Genomic DNA, 14,806 nt, shown 5'->3' on the forward strand with positions numbered 1-14,806 from the left:
GGGAGTATAGCAGCAGAGAAACATATACTGCTAATTCAATTCCTTATGAGGGCCCCTTACTGAGTTGAAACTACTTTCTTGAATTGATTGCACAGTTAAGTACCCTTGTTGCTCGGCACTGTTGCCATTATGGAATTGGAGCGATTGAGAAAGACACCGGTCCGTACTGTAGAATAGAATCCTGTTGTGCTCTTTTTAGTGACCAATCGACACCAGTGTACCAGGAATTCATAAACATGATAAAACAGGAAGAAAAGTGATGAATTCAAATGTAATGCATTTTATTTAGAAACCTCCACAAAACCTGCACCATACAAAACTTGCAGTGAGTGATTAATAAGAGGATCTGAAACTATGTCAAAGGAAATGAATAGGTAAGACATGAAAATCACAAAAAGTCTGGTGCTCAAGATGGATATTGTGTCAAGTGTCATGACCATGAGACTGCGTGACACATGTTTCGGAAAATATCTGGCTTCAACAGGTGAAGGATTACTTGAAAAGTCAAGCAAGTTAGCAAGGATTTTCCAACCTAGAAGAGGGCATTGCAGTGTGAGGGCATCATGAAAATCATCATTAGAGAAAATGAGTACATTATCACTAAGTCAATGACCTCCTAGTTAGTATCTTTACCAAGTGGGTGGCCGTGAAACAGTGATTACCACAGATAGGAAGTCAGAGATGCCAGGTGAACTGAAAATATGCCAGCCAAGAAATCAAGTTTGTAGAAATCATCAATTTTTTGAGACAGAGTAAGATAAATGCTGGAACTCTAGAATAGTGTCCATAATGGAAAAATCTTACAGCAATTCTTTAATTTTTTGAAGTGCGAATGCCAAGAATATAACACACAGTGCATCGAATTTACGCATTTGGCCAATCCAAAGCAGTTGCTAAGGATTGGTGCATGTCAGGACTATTTGTCCCTATTTTGAGTTCATCTTCATTTCCATTTGTAGAAAGTACCAGTATATACACATTTTTTAGAAGACAAAACATCAGAAGCCAAACTAAAAGCTATTTCAGTGCATATAAATCAAAATACTATAAATAAGGATGGCGAGGAGTAGCAACCACCGCACTGTATACTCTCTTCAATCAAAAGTGTTCAATATGAATTGCGGAAGGGTTTGTGTTGCAGGAGTTGTTCCTTTCTTTACCTTCGCTCACTGGACCATCATATGCAAGGTGTGTTTTCCAAACTCACAGACTTGCTTTACATGTCGACTGTGTTTTTTTCATGTTTTTGTTGTTTTTGCCATGGGGTGTTTATTCTGTGTGTGAATTGGTGTTCAGTTGGTCTATTATGGTCAGATCAGTGTTTATCTATCAAGTGGCCCTGTGGCCTAATGGATAAGGCATCAGCCTCCGAAGCTGGGGATTGTGGGCTCAAGTCCCACCTGGATCGTCAATTATTTTAAATTTTGATCTTAATTAAATATGAACGAATTTCAACATATATTAACATAAAGATGATTAAAAGGTCTCATCAATGAAAATCATCACACTCATTTCATTCACCTTGTCAATACTGATGTATTACCGCGACACTATACAGTAAAGACATGTGAATCCTGTCCTGTTTTCATAGAGCTGCCTTGCAACTGTGACATGTCCCTTAATATTTTGTTTCTCAGGAAGTATAGCAGCAGAGAAACATATACTGCTCATTCAATTCCTTATGAGGGCCCCAGCATTTAAGATGTTACTCTTAAGTGAGCTCCCATGTTCAAGTCCCACCTGGGTCGTCAATTATTTAAAATTGTCATCTTAATTAAATATGAACGAATTTCAACATATATTAACATAAAGATGATTAAAAGGTCTCATCAATGCAAAGCATCACACTCATTTCATTCACCTTGTCAATACTGATGTATTACCGCAAGACTATGCAGTAAAGACACGTGAATCTTGTCCTGTCTTCATAGAGCTGCCTTGCAACTGTGACATGTCACTTAATATTTTGTTTCTCAGGGAGTATAGCAGCAGAGAAACATATACTGCTAATTCATTCCTTGTGAGGGCCCCAGCATTTAAGATGTTACTCTTACGTGAGCTCCCATGTTCAAGTCCCACCTGGGTCGTCAATAATTTTAAATGTTCATCTTAATTAAATATGAACGAATTTCAACATATATTAACATAAAGATGATTAAAAGGTCTCATCAATGAAAATCATCACACTCATTTCATTCACCTTGTCAATACTGATGTATTACTGCGAGACTATGCAGTAAAGACACGTGAATCTTGTCCTGTCTTCATAGAGCTGCCTTGCAACTGTGACATGTCACTTAATATTTTGTTTCTCAGGGAGTATAGCAGCAGAGAAACATATACTGCTAATTCAATTCCTTATGAGGGCCCCAGCATTTAAGATGTTACTCTTAAGTGAGCTCCCATGTAACCACCAATTGCTGAAAAGTGTCTTCCTCAGGTGCCATCTCAACTGTGAAGAGAATCCTCCTAAGCTAGCCGCCTTGCAGTGACATGTCACTGAGAAACATTTTCCTCAGTGAGAATCTCTGCAGTGAAAAAGTTTCTCTTAAGGGATTGTCTCTGTAGTTGAATGTTACAGGAAGTCCTCTTGGTTGGGTAGTGTCCCTGGATTGTAGATCATCCTTTTATAGAGCTGCACTGCACTCACATGTTACTGGACAGCACCTTCCTCTGCAAGAATACTAGCAGTAGAATATATAGTCTTATGAGAATGAAGCCTGCTGTAAGAGCATCCGAAATAGCCCTATTGTCAGTGTCTCCGCAGTAAGTGGACACTGAGTTGAAACTACTTTCTTGAATTGATTGCACAGTTAAGTACCCTTGTTGCTCGGCACTGTTGCCATTATGGAATCGGAGCGATTGAGAAAAACAACGGTCCGTACTGTAGAACAGAATCCTGTTGTGCTCTGTTTAGTGACCAATCGACACCAGTGCACCAGGAATACATAAACATGATAAAACAGGAAGAAAAGTGATGAATTCAAATGTAATGCATTTTATTTAGAAAACTCCACAAAACCTGCACCATACAAAACTTGCAGTGAGTGATTAATAAGAGGATCTGAAACTATGTCAAAGGAAATGAATAGGTAAGACATGAAAATCACAAAAAGTCTGGTGCTCAAGATGGATATTGTGTCAAGTGTCATGACCATGAGACTGCGTGACACATGTTTTGGAAAATATCTGGCTTCAACAGGTGAAGGATTACTTGAAAAGTCAAGCAAGTTGGCAAGGATGTTCCAACCTAGAAGAGGGCATTGCAGTGTGAAGGCATCATGGAAGTCATCATTAGAGACAATGAATACATTATCACTAAGTCAATGACCTCCTAGTTAGTATCTTTACCAAGTGGGTGGCCGTGAGACAGTGATTACCACAGATAGGAAGTCAGAGATGCCAGGTGAACTGAAAATATGCCAGGCAAGAAATCAAGTTTGTAGAAATCATCAATTTTTTGAGACAGAGTAAGATAAATGCTGGAACTCTAGAATAGTGTCCATAATGGAAAAATCTTACAGCAATCCTTTAATTTTTTGAAGTGCGAATGCCAAGAATATAACACACAGTGCATCGAATGTACGCATTTGGCCAATCCAAAGCAGTTGCTAAGGATTGGTGCATGTCAGGACTATTTGTCCCTATTTTGAGTTCATCTTCATTTCCATCTGTAGAAAGTACCAGTATATACACATTTTTTAGAATACAAAACATCAGAAGCCAAACTAAAAGCTATTTCAGTGCATATAAATCGAAATAATATAGATACGGATGGCGAGGAGTAGCATCCAGCGCACTGTATACTCTCTTCAATCAAAAGTGATCAATATGAATTGCGGAAGGGTTTGTGTTGCAGGAGTTGTTCCTTTCTTTACCTTCGCTCACTGGACCATCATATGCAAGGTGTGTTTTCCAAACTCACAGACTTGCTTTACATGTTGACTGTGTTTTGTTCATGTTTTTGTTGTTTTTGCCATGGGGTGTTTATTCTGTGTGTGAATTGGTGTTCATTTGGTCTATTATGGTCAGATCAGTGTTTATCTATCAAGTGGCCCTGTGGCCTAATGGATAAGGCATCAGCCTCCGAAGCTGGGGGTTGTGGGTTCAATTATTTTAAATTTTGATCTTAATTAAATATGAACGAATTTCAACATATATTAACATAAAGATGATTAAAAGGTCTCATCAATGAAAATCATCACACTCATTTCATTCACCTTGTCAATACTGATGTATTACCGCGAGACTATGCAGTAAAGACACGTGAATCTTGTCCTGTCTTCATAGAGCTGCCTTGCAACTGTGACATGTCACTTAATATTTTGTTTCTCAGGGAGTATAGCAGCAGAGAAACATATACTGCTAATGCAATTCCTTATGAGGGCCCCAGCATTTAAGATGTTACTCTTAAGTGAGCTCCCATGTTCAAGTCCCACCTGGGTCGTCAATTATTTTAAATTTTCATCTTAATTAAATATGAACGAATTTCAACATATATTAACATAAAGATGATTAAAAGGTCTCATCAATGAAAATCATCACACTCATTTCATTCACCTTGTCAATACTGATGTATTACCGCGAGACTATGCAGTAAAGACACGTGAATCTTGTCCTGTCTTCATAGAGCTGCCTTGCAACTGTGACATGTCACTTAATATTTTGTTTCTCAGGGAGTATAGCAGCAGAGAAACATATACTGCTAATTCAGTTCCTTATGAGGGCCCCAGCATTTAAGATGTTACTCTTAAGTGAGCTCCCATGTTCAAGTCCCACCTGGGTCGTCAATTATTTAAAATTTTGATCTTAATTAAATATGAACGAATTTCAACATATATTAACAAAAAGATGATTAAAAGGTCTCATCAATGAAAATCATCACACTCATTTCATTCACCTTGTCAATACTGATGTATTACCGCGAGACTATGCAGTAAAGACACGTGAATCTTGTCCTGTCTTCACAGAGCTGCCTTGCAACTGTGACATGTCACTTAATATTTTGTTTCTCAGGGAGTATAGCAGCAGAGAAACATATACTGCTAATTCAATTCCTTATGAGGGTCCCTTACTGAGTTGAAACTACTTTCTTGAATTGATTGCACAGTTAAGTACCCTTGTTGCTCGGCACTGTTGCCATTATGGAATTGGAGCGATTGAGAAAGACAACGGTCCGTACTGTAGAATAGAATCCTGTTGTGCTCTTTTTAGTGACCAATCGACACCAGTGTACACAATCTATCCAGTGGCCCTGTGGCCTAATGGAATTATGGAATTGGAGCGATTGAGAAAGACAACGGTCAGTACTGTAGAATAGAATCCTGGTTTGCTCTTTTTAGTGACCAATCAACACCAGTGTACCAATCTATCTAGTGGCCCTGTGGCCTAATGGATAAGGCATCAGCCTCCAAAGCTGGGGATTGTGGGTTTAAGTCCCACCTGGGTCGTCAATTATTTTAAATTTTGATCTTAATTAAATATGAACGAATTTCAACATATATTAACATAAAGATGATTAAATGTCTCATCAATGAAAATCATCACACTCATTTCATTCACCTTGTCAATACTGATGTATTACCGCGAGACTATGCAGTAAAGACACGTGAATCTTGTCCTGTCTTCATAGAGCTGCCTTGCAACTGTGACATGTCACTTCATATTTTGTTTCTCAGGGAGTATAGCAGCAGAGAAACATATACTGCTAATTCAATTCCTTATGAGGGCCCCAGCATTTAAGATGTTACTCTTAAGTGAGCTCCCATGTTCAAGTCCCACCTGGGTCGTCATTTATTTTAAATTTTGATCATAATTAAATATGAACGAATTTCAACATATATTAACATAAAGATGATTAAAAGGTCTCATCAATGAAAATCATCACACTCATTTCATTCACCTTGTCAATACTGATGTATTACCGCGAGACTATGCAGTAAAGACACGTGAATCTTGTCCTGTCTTCATAGAGCTGCCTTGCAACTGTGACATGTCACTTAATATTTTGTTTCTCAGGGAGTATAGCAGCAGAGAAACATATACTGCTAATTCAATTCCTTATGAGGGCCCCTTACTGAGTTGAAACTACTTTCTTGAATTGATTGCACAGTTAAGTACCCTTGTTGCTCGGCACTGTTGCCATTATGGAATTGGAGCGATTGAGAAAGACACCGGTCCGTACTGTAGAATAGAATCCTGTTGTGCTCTTTTTAGTGACCAATCGACACCAGTGTACCAGGAATTGATAAACATGATAAAACAGGAAGAAAAGTGATGAATTCAAATGTAATGCATTTTATTTAGAAACCTCCACAAAACCTGCACCATACAAAACTTGCAGTGAGTGATTAATAAGAGGATCTGAAACTATGTCAAAGGAAATGAATAGGTAAGACATGAAAATCACAAAAAATCTGGTGCTCAAGATGGATATTGTGTCAAGTGTCATGCCCATGAGACTCTGTGACACATGTTTCGGAAAATATCTGGCTTCAACAGGTGAAGGATTACTTGAAAAGTCAAGCAAGTTAGCAAGGATGTTCCAACCTAGAAGAGGGCATTGCAGTGTGAGGGCATCATAGAAGTCATCATTAGAGACAATGAATACATTATCACTAAGTGAATGACCTCCTAGTTATTATCTTTACCAAGTGGGTGGCCGTGAGACAGTGATCACCACAGATAGGAAGTCAGAGATGTCAGGTGAAATGAAAATATGCCAGGCAAGAAATCTAGTTTGTAGAAATCATCAATTTTTGAGACAGAGTAAGAAAAATGCTGGAACTCTAGAATAGTGTCCATAATGGAAAAATCTTACAGCAATTCTTAAATTTTGTAAAGTGCGAATGCCAAGAATATAACACACAGTGCATCGAATTTACGCATTTGGCCAATCCAAAGCAGTTGCTAAGGATTGGTGTATGTCAGGACTATTTGTCCCTATTTTGAGTTCATCTTCATTTCCATCTGTAGAAAGTACCAGTACATAACCATTTTTTAGAAGACAAAACATCAGAAGCCAAACTAAAAGCTATTTCAGTGCATATAAATCAAAATACTATAAATAAGGATGGCGAGGAGTAGCAACCACCGCACTGTATACTCTCTTCAATCAAAAGTGTTCAATATGAATTGCGGAAGGGTTTGTGTTGCAGGAGTTGTTCCTTTCTTTACCTTCGCTCACTGGACCATCATATGCAAGGTGTGTTTTCCAAACTCACAGACTTGCTCTACATGTTGACTGTGTTTTTTTTTCATGTTTTTGTTGTTTTTGCCAGGGGTGTTTATTGTGTTTGAATTGGTGTTCAGTTGGTCTATTATGGTCAGATCAGTGTTTTTCTATCAAGTGGCACTGTGGCCTAATGGATAAGGCATCAGCCTCCGAAGCTGGGGATTGTGGGTTCAAGTCCCAACTGGGTCGTCAATTATTTTTAATTTTGATTTTAATTAAATATGAACGAATTTCAACATATATTAACATAAAGATGATTAAAAGGTCTCATCAATGAAAATCATCACACTCATTTCATTCACCTTGTCAATACTGATGTATTACCGCGAGACTATGCAGTAAAGACACGTGAATCTTGTCCTGTCTTCATAGAGCTGCCTTGCAACTGTGACATGTCACTTCATATTTTGTTTCTCAGGGAGTATAGCAGCAGAGAAACATATACTGCTAATTCAATTCCTTATGAGGGCCCCAGCATTTAAGATGTTACTCTTAAGTGAGCTCCCATGTTCAAGTCCCACCTGGGTCGTCATTTATTTTAAATTTTGATCATAATTAAATATGAACGAATTTCAACATATATTAACATAAAGATGATTAAAAGGTCTCATCAATGAAAATCATCACACTCATTTCATTCACCTTGTCAATACTGATGTATTACCGCGAGACTATGCAGTAAAGACACGTGAATCTTGTCCTGTCTTCATAGAGCTGCCTTGCAACTGTGACATGTCACTTAATATTTTGTTTCTCAGGGAGTATAGCAGCAGAGAAACATATACTGCTAATTCAATTCCTTATGAGGGCCCCTTACTGAGTTGAAACTACTTTCTTGAATTGATTGCACAGTTAAGTACCCTTGTTGCTCGGCACTTTTGCCATTATGGAATTGGAGCGATTGAGAAAGACACCGGTCCGTACTGTAGAATAGAATCCTGTTGTGCTCTTTTTAGTGACCAATCGACACCAGTGTACCAGGAATTCATAAACATGATAAAACAGGAAGAAAAGTGATGAATTCAAATGTAATGCATTTTATTTAGAAACCTCCACAAAACCTGCACCATACAAAACTTGCAGTGAGTGATTAATAAGAGGATCTGAAACTATGTCAAAGGAAATGAATAGGTAAGACATGAAAATCACAAAAAGTCTGGTGCTCAAGATGGATATTGTGTCAAGTGTCATGACCATGAGACTGCGTGACACATGTTTCGGAAAATATCTGGCTTCAACAGGTGAAGGATTACTTGAAAAGTCAAGCAAGTTAGCAAGGATTTTCCAACCTAGAAGAGGGCATTGCAGTGTGAGGGCATCATGGAAATCATCATTAGAGAAAATGAGTACATTATCACTAAGTCAATGACCTCCTAGTTAGTATCTTTACCAAGTGGGTGGCCGTGAAACAGTGATTACCACAGATAGGAAATCAGAGATGCCAGGTGAACTGAAAATATGCCAGCCAAGAAATCAAGTTTGTAGAAATCATCAATTTTTTGAGACAGAGTAAGATAAATGCTGGAACTCTAGAATAGTGTCCATAATGGAAAAATCTTACAGCAATTCTTTAATTTTTTGAAGTGCGAATGCCAAGAATATAACACACAGTGCATCGAATTTACGCATTTGGCCAATCCAAAGCAGTTGCTAAGGATTGGTGCATGTCAGGACAATTTGTCCCTATTTTGAGTTCATCTTCATTTCCATCTGTAGAAAGTACCAGTATATACACATTTTTTAGAATACAAAACATCAGAAGCCAAACTAAAAGCTATTTCAGTGCATATAAATCGAAATAATATAAATATGGATGGCGAGGAGTAGCATCCAGCGCAGTGTATACTCTCTTCAATCAAAAGTGATCAATATGAATTGCGGAAGGGTTTGTGTTGCAGGAGTTGTTCCTTTCTTTACCTTCGCTCTCTGGACCATCATATGCAAGGTGTGTTTTCCAAACTCACAGACTTGCTTTACATGTTGACTGTGTTTTTTTCATGTTTTTGTTGTTTTTGCCATGGGGTGTTTATTCTGTGTGTGAATTGGTGTTCAGTTGGTCTATTATGGTCAGATCAGTGCTTTTCTATCAAGTGGCCCTGTGGCCTAATGGATAAGACATCAGCCTCCGAAGCTGGGGATTGTGGGTTCAAGTCCCACCTGGGTTGTCAATTATTTTAAATTTTGATCTTAATTAAATATGAACGAATTTCAACATATATTAACATAAAGATGATTAAATGTCTCATCAATGAAAATCATCACACTCATTTCATTCACCTTGTCAATACTGATGTATTACCGCGAGACTATGCAGTAAAGACACGTGAATCTTGTCCTGTCTTCATAGAGCTGCCTTGCAACTGTGACATGTCACTTCATATTTTGTTTCTCAGGGAGTATAGCAGCAGAGAAACATATACTGCTAATTCAGTTCCTTATGAGGGCCCCAGCATTTAAGATGTTACTCTTAAGTGAGCTCCCATGTTCAAGTCCCACCTGGGTCGTCAATTATTTAAAATTTTGATCTTAATTAAATATGAACGAATTTCAACATATATTAACAAAAAGATGATTAAAAGGTCTCATCAATGAAAATCATCACACTCATTTCATTCACCTTGTCAATACTGATGTATTACCGCGAGACTATGCAGTAAAGACACGTGAATCTTGTCCTGTCTTCACAGAGCTGCCTTGCAACTGTGACATGTCACTTAATATTTTGTTTCTCAGGGAGTATAGCAGCAGAGAAACATATACTGCTAATTCAATTCCTTATGAGGGTCCCTTACTGAGTTGAAACTACTTTCTTGAATTGATTGCACAGTTAAGTACCCTTGTTGCTCGGCACTGTTGCCATTATGGAATTGGAGCGATTGAGAAAGACAACGGTCCGTACTGTAGAATAGAATCCTGTTGTGCTCTTTTTAGTGACCAATCGACACCAGTGTACACAATCTATCCAGTGGCCCTGTGGCCTAATGGAATTATGGAATTGGAGCGATTGAGAAAGACAACGGTCAGTACTGTAGAATAGAATCCTGGTTTGCTCTTTTTAGTGACCAATCAACACCAGTGTACCAATCTATCTAGTGGCCCAGTGGCCTAATGGATAAGGCATCAGCCTCCAAAGCTGGGGATTGTGGGTTTAAGTCCCACCTGGGTCGTCAATTATTTTAAATTTTGATCTTAATTAAATATGAACGAATTTCAACATATATTAACATAAAGATGATTAAATGTCTCATCAATGAAAATCATCACACTCATTTCATTCACCTTGTCAATACTGATGTATTACCGCGAGACTATGCAGTAAAGACACGTGAATCTTGTCCTGTCTTCATAGAGCTGCCTTGCAACTGTGACATGTCACTTCATATTTTGTTTCTCAGGGAGTATAGCAGCAGAGAAACATATACTGCTAATTCAATTCCTTATGAGGGCCCCAGCATTTAAGATGTTACTCTTAAGTGAGCTCCCATGTTCAAGTCCCACCTGGGTCGTCATTTATTTTAAATTTTGATCATAATTAAATATGAACGAATTTCAACATATATTAACATAAAGATGATTAAAAGGTCTCATCAATGAAAATCATCACACTCATTTCATTCACCTTGTCAATACTGATGTATTACCGCGAGACTATGCAGTAAAGACACGTGAATCTTGTCCTGTCTTCATAGAGCTGCCTTGCAACTGTGACATGTCACTTAATATTTTGTTTCTCAGGGAGTATAGCAGCAGAGAAACATATACTGCTAATTCAATTCCTTATGAGGGCCCCTTACTGAGTTGAAACTACTTTCTTGAATTGATTGCACAGTTAAGTACCCTTGTTGCTCGGCACTGTTGCCATTATGGAATTGGAGCGATTGAGAAAGACACCGGTCCGTACTGTAGAATAGAATCCTGTTGTGCTCTTTTTAGTGACCAATCGACACCAGTGTACCAGGAATTGATAAACATGATAAAACAGGAAGAAAAGTGATGAATTCAAATGTAATGCATTTTATTTAGAAACCTCCACAAAACCTGCACCATACAAAACTTGCAGTGAGTGATTAATAAGAGGATCTGAAACTATGTCAAAGGAAATGAATAGGTAAGACATGAAAATCACAAAAAGTCTGGTGCTCAAGATGGATATTGTGTCAAGTGTCATGACCATGAGACTGCGTGACACATGTTTCGGAAAATATCTGGCTTCAACAGGTGAAGGATTACTTGAAAAGTCAAGCAAGTTAGCAAGGATTTTCCAACCTAGAAGAGGGCATTGCAGTGTGAGGGCATCATGGAAATCATCATTAGAGAAAATGAGTACATTATCACTAAGTCAATGACCTCCTAGTTAGTATCTTTACCAAGTGGGTGGCCGTGAAACAGTGATTACCACAGATAGGAAGTCAGAGATGCCAGGTGAACTGAAAATATGCCAGCCAAGAAATCAAGTTTGTAGAAATCATCAATTTTTTGAGACAGAGTAAGATAAATGCTGGAACTCTAGAATAGTGTCCATAATGGAAAAATCTTACAGCAATTCTTTAATTTTTTGAAGTGCGAATGCCAAGAATATAACACACAGTGCATCGAATTTACGCATTTGGCCAATCCAAAGCAGTTGCTAAGGATTGGTGCATGTCAGGACTATTTGTCCCTATTTTGAGTTCATCTTCATTTCCATTTGTAGAAAGTACCAGTATATACACATTTTTTAGAAGACAAAACATCAGAAGCCAAACTAAAAGCTATTTCAGTGCATATAAATCGAAATACTATAAATAAGGATGGCAAGGAGTAGCAACCACCGCACTGTATACTCTCTTCAATCAAAAGTGATCAATATGAATTGCGGAAGGGTTTGTGTTGCAGGAGTTGTTCCTTTCTTTACCTTCGCTCACTGGACCATCATATGCAAGGTGTGTTTTCCAAACTCACAGACTTGCTTTACATGTTGACTGTGTTTTTTTCATGTTTTTGTTGTTTTTGCCATGGGGTGTTTATTCTGTGTGTGAATTGGTGTTCAGTTGGTCTATTATGGTCAGATCAGTGTTTATCGATCAAGTGGCCCTGTGGCCTAATGGTTAAGGCATCAGCCTCCGAAGCTGGGGATTGTGGGCTCAAGTCCCACCTGGATCGTCAATTATTTTAAATTTTGATCTTAATTAAATATGAACGAATTTCAACATATATTAACATAAAGATGATTAAAAGGTCTCATCAATGCAAAGCATCATACTCATTTCATTCACCTTGTCAATACTGATGTATTACCGCGAGACTATGCAGTAAAGACACGTGAATCTTGTCCTGTCTTCATAGAGCTGCCTTGCAACTGTGACATGTCACTTAATATTTTGTTTCTCAGGGAGTATAGCAGCAGAGAAACATATACTGCTAATTCATTCCTTATGAGGGCCCCAGCATTTAAGATGTTACTCTTACGTGAGCTCCCATGTTCAAGTCCCACCTGGGTCGTCAATAATTTTAAATTTTCATCTTAATTAAATATGAACGAATTTCAACATATATTAACATAAAGATGATTAAAAGGTCTCATCAATGAAAATCATCACACTCATTTCATTCACCTTGTCAATACTGATCTATTACCGCGACACTATGTAGTAAAGACACGTGAATCTTGTCCTGTCTTCATAGAGCTGCCTTGCAACTGTGACATATCACTTAATATTTTGCTTCTCAGGGAGTATAGCAGCAGAGAAACATTGCAGTGTGAGGGCATCATAGAAGTCATCATTAGAGACAATGAATACATTATCACTAAGTCAATGACCTCCTAGTTATTATCTTTACCAAGTGGGTGGCCGTGAGACAGTGATGGGGTGTTTATTCTGTGTGTGAATTGGTGTTCAGTTGGTCTATTATGGTCAGATCAGTGCTTTTTCTATCAAGTGGCCCTGTGGCCTAATGGATAAGGCATCAGTCCCACCTGGATCGTCAATTATTTTAAATTTTGATCTTAATTAAATATGAACGAATTTCAACATATATTAACATAAAGATGATTAAAAGGTCTCATCAATGCAAAGCATCACACTCATTTCATTCACCTTGTCAATACTGATGTATTACTGCGAGACTATGCAGTAAAGACACGTGAATCTTGTCCTGTCTTCATAGAGCTGCCTTGCAACTGTGACATGTCACTTAATATTTTGTTTCTCAGGGAGTATAGCAGCAGAGAAACATATACTGCTAATTCATTCCTTATGAGGGCCCCAGCATTTAAGATGTTACTCTTACGTGAGCTCCCATGTTCAAGTCCCACCTGGGTCGTCAATAATTTTTAATTTTGATTTTAATTAAATATGAACGAATTTCAACATATATTAACATAAAGATGATTAAAAGGTCTCATCAATGAAAATCATCACACTCATTTCATTCACCTTGTCAATACTGATATATTACCGCGAGACTATGCAGTAAAGACACGTGAATCTTGTCCTGTCTTCATAGAGCTGCCTTGCAACTGTGACATGTCACTTAATATTTTGTTTCTTAGGGAGTATAGCAGCAGAGAAACAGATACTGCTAATTCAATTCCTTATGAGGGCCCCAGCATTTAAGATGTTACTCTTAAGTGAGCTCCCATGTAGCCACCAATTGCTGAAAAGTGTCTTCCTCAGGTGCCATCTCAACTGTGAAGAGAATCCTCCTAAGCTAGCCTCCTTGCAGTGACATGGCACTGAGAATCATTTTCCTCAGTGAGAATCTCTGCAGTGAAAAAGTTTCTCTTAAGGGATTGTCTCTGTCGTGGAATGTTACAGGAAGTCCTCTTGGTTGGGTAGTGTCCCTGGATTGTAGATCATCCTTTTATAGAGCTGCACTGCACTCATATGTTACTGAACAGCACCTTCCTCTGCAAGAATACTAGCAGTAGAAAATATAGTCTTATGAGAATGAAGCCTACTGTAAGAGCACCCGAAATAGCCCTACTGCCAGTGTCTCTGCAGAAAGTGGACACTGAGTTGAAACTACTTTCTTGAATTCATTGCACAGTTAAGTACCCTTGTTGCTCAGCACTGTTGCCATTATGGAATCGGAGCGATTGAGAAAGACAACGGTCCGTATTGTAGAATAGAATCCTGTTGTGCTCTTTTTAGTGACCAATCAACACCAGTATACCAGGAATACATAAACATGATAAAACAAGAAGAAAAGTAATGAATTCAAATGTAATGCATTTTATTTAGAAAAGTCCACAAAACCTGCACCATTCAAAACTTGCAGTGAGTGATTAATAAGAGGATCTGAAACTATGTCAAAGGAAATGAATAGGTAAGACATGAAAATCACAAAAAATCTGGTGCTCAAGATGGATATTGTGTCAAGTGTCATGCCCATGAGACTCTGTGACACATGTTTCGGAAAATATCTGGCTTCGACAGGTGAAGGATTACTTGAAAAGTCAAGCAAGTTAGCAAGGATGTTCCAACCTAGAAGAGGGCATTGCAGTGTGAGGGCATCCTAGAAGTCATCATTAGAGACAATGAATACATTATCACTAAGTCAATGACCTCCTAGTTATTATCTTTACCAAGT

At 38.1% G+C, this 14,806-nt stretch overlaps 3 non-coding genes across 3 annotated transcripts; all 3 read left to right on the forward strand.

Moving 5' to 3' along the window:
* Positions 1-5,377: 5,377 nt before the first annotated feature.
* On the forward strand, positions 5,378-5,450 carry TRNAW-CCA (transfer RNA tryptophan (anticodon CCA)). The gene has a single exon. It is a non-coding gene; the product is annotated as a tRNA-Trp (tRNA).
* A 3,876-nt stretch (positions 5,451-9,326) lies between these two features.
* On the forward strand, positions 9,327-9,399 carry TRNAR-CCG (transfer RNA arginine (anticodon CCG)). The gene has a single exon. It is a non-coding gene; the product is annotated as a tRNA-Arg (tRNA).
* A 929-nt stretch (positions 9,400-10,328) lies between these two features.
* TRNAW-CCA (transfer RNA tryptophan (anticodon CCA)) lies at positions 10,329-10,401 on the forward strand. Its single transcript has one exon. It is a non-coding gene; the product is annotated as a tRNA-Trp (tRNA).
* The last annotated feature ends 4,405 nt before the right edge of the window (positions 10,402-14,806 follow it).

Source organism: Ambystoma mexicanum, chromosome 3q (assembly GCF_040938575.1).
Source record: "Ambystoma mexicanum isolate Mex_15411 chromosome 3q, UKY_AmexF1_1, whole genome shotgun sequence".
NCBI lineage: Eukaryota > Metazoa > Chordata > Amphibia > Caudata > Ambystomatidae > Ambystoma > Ambystoma mexicanum.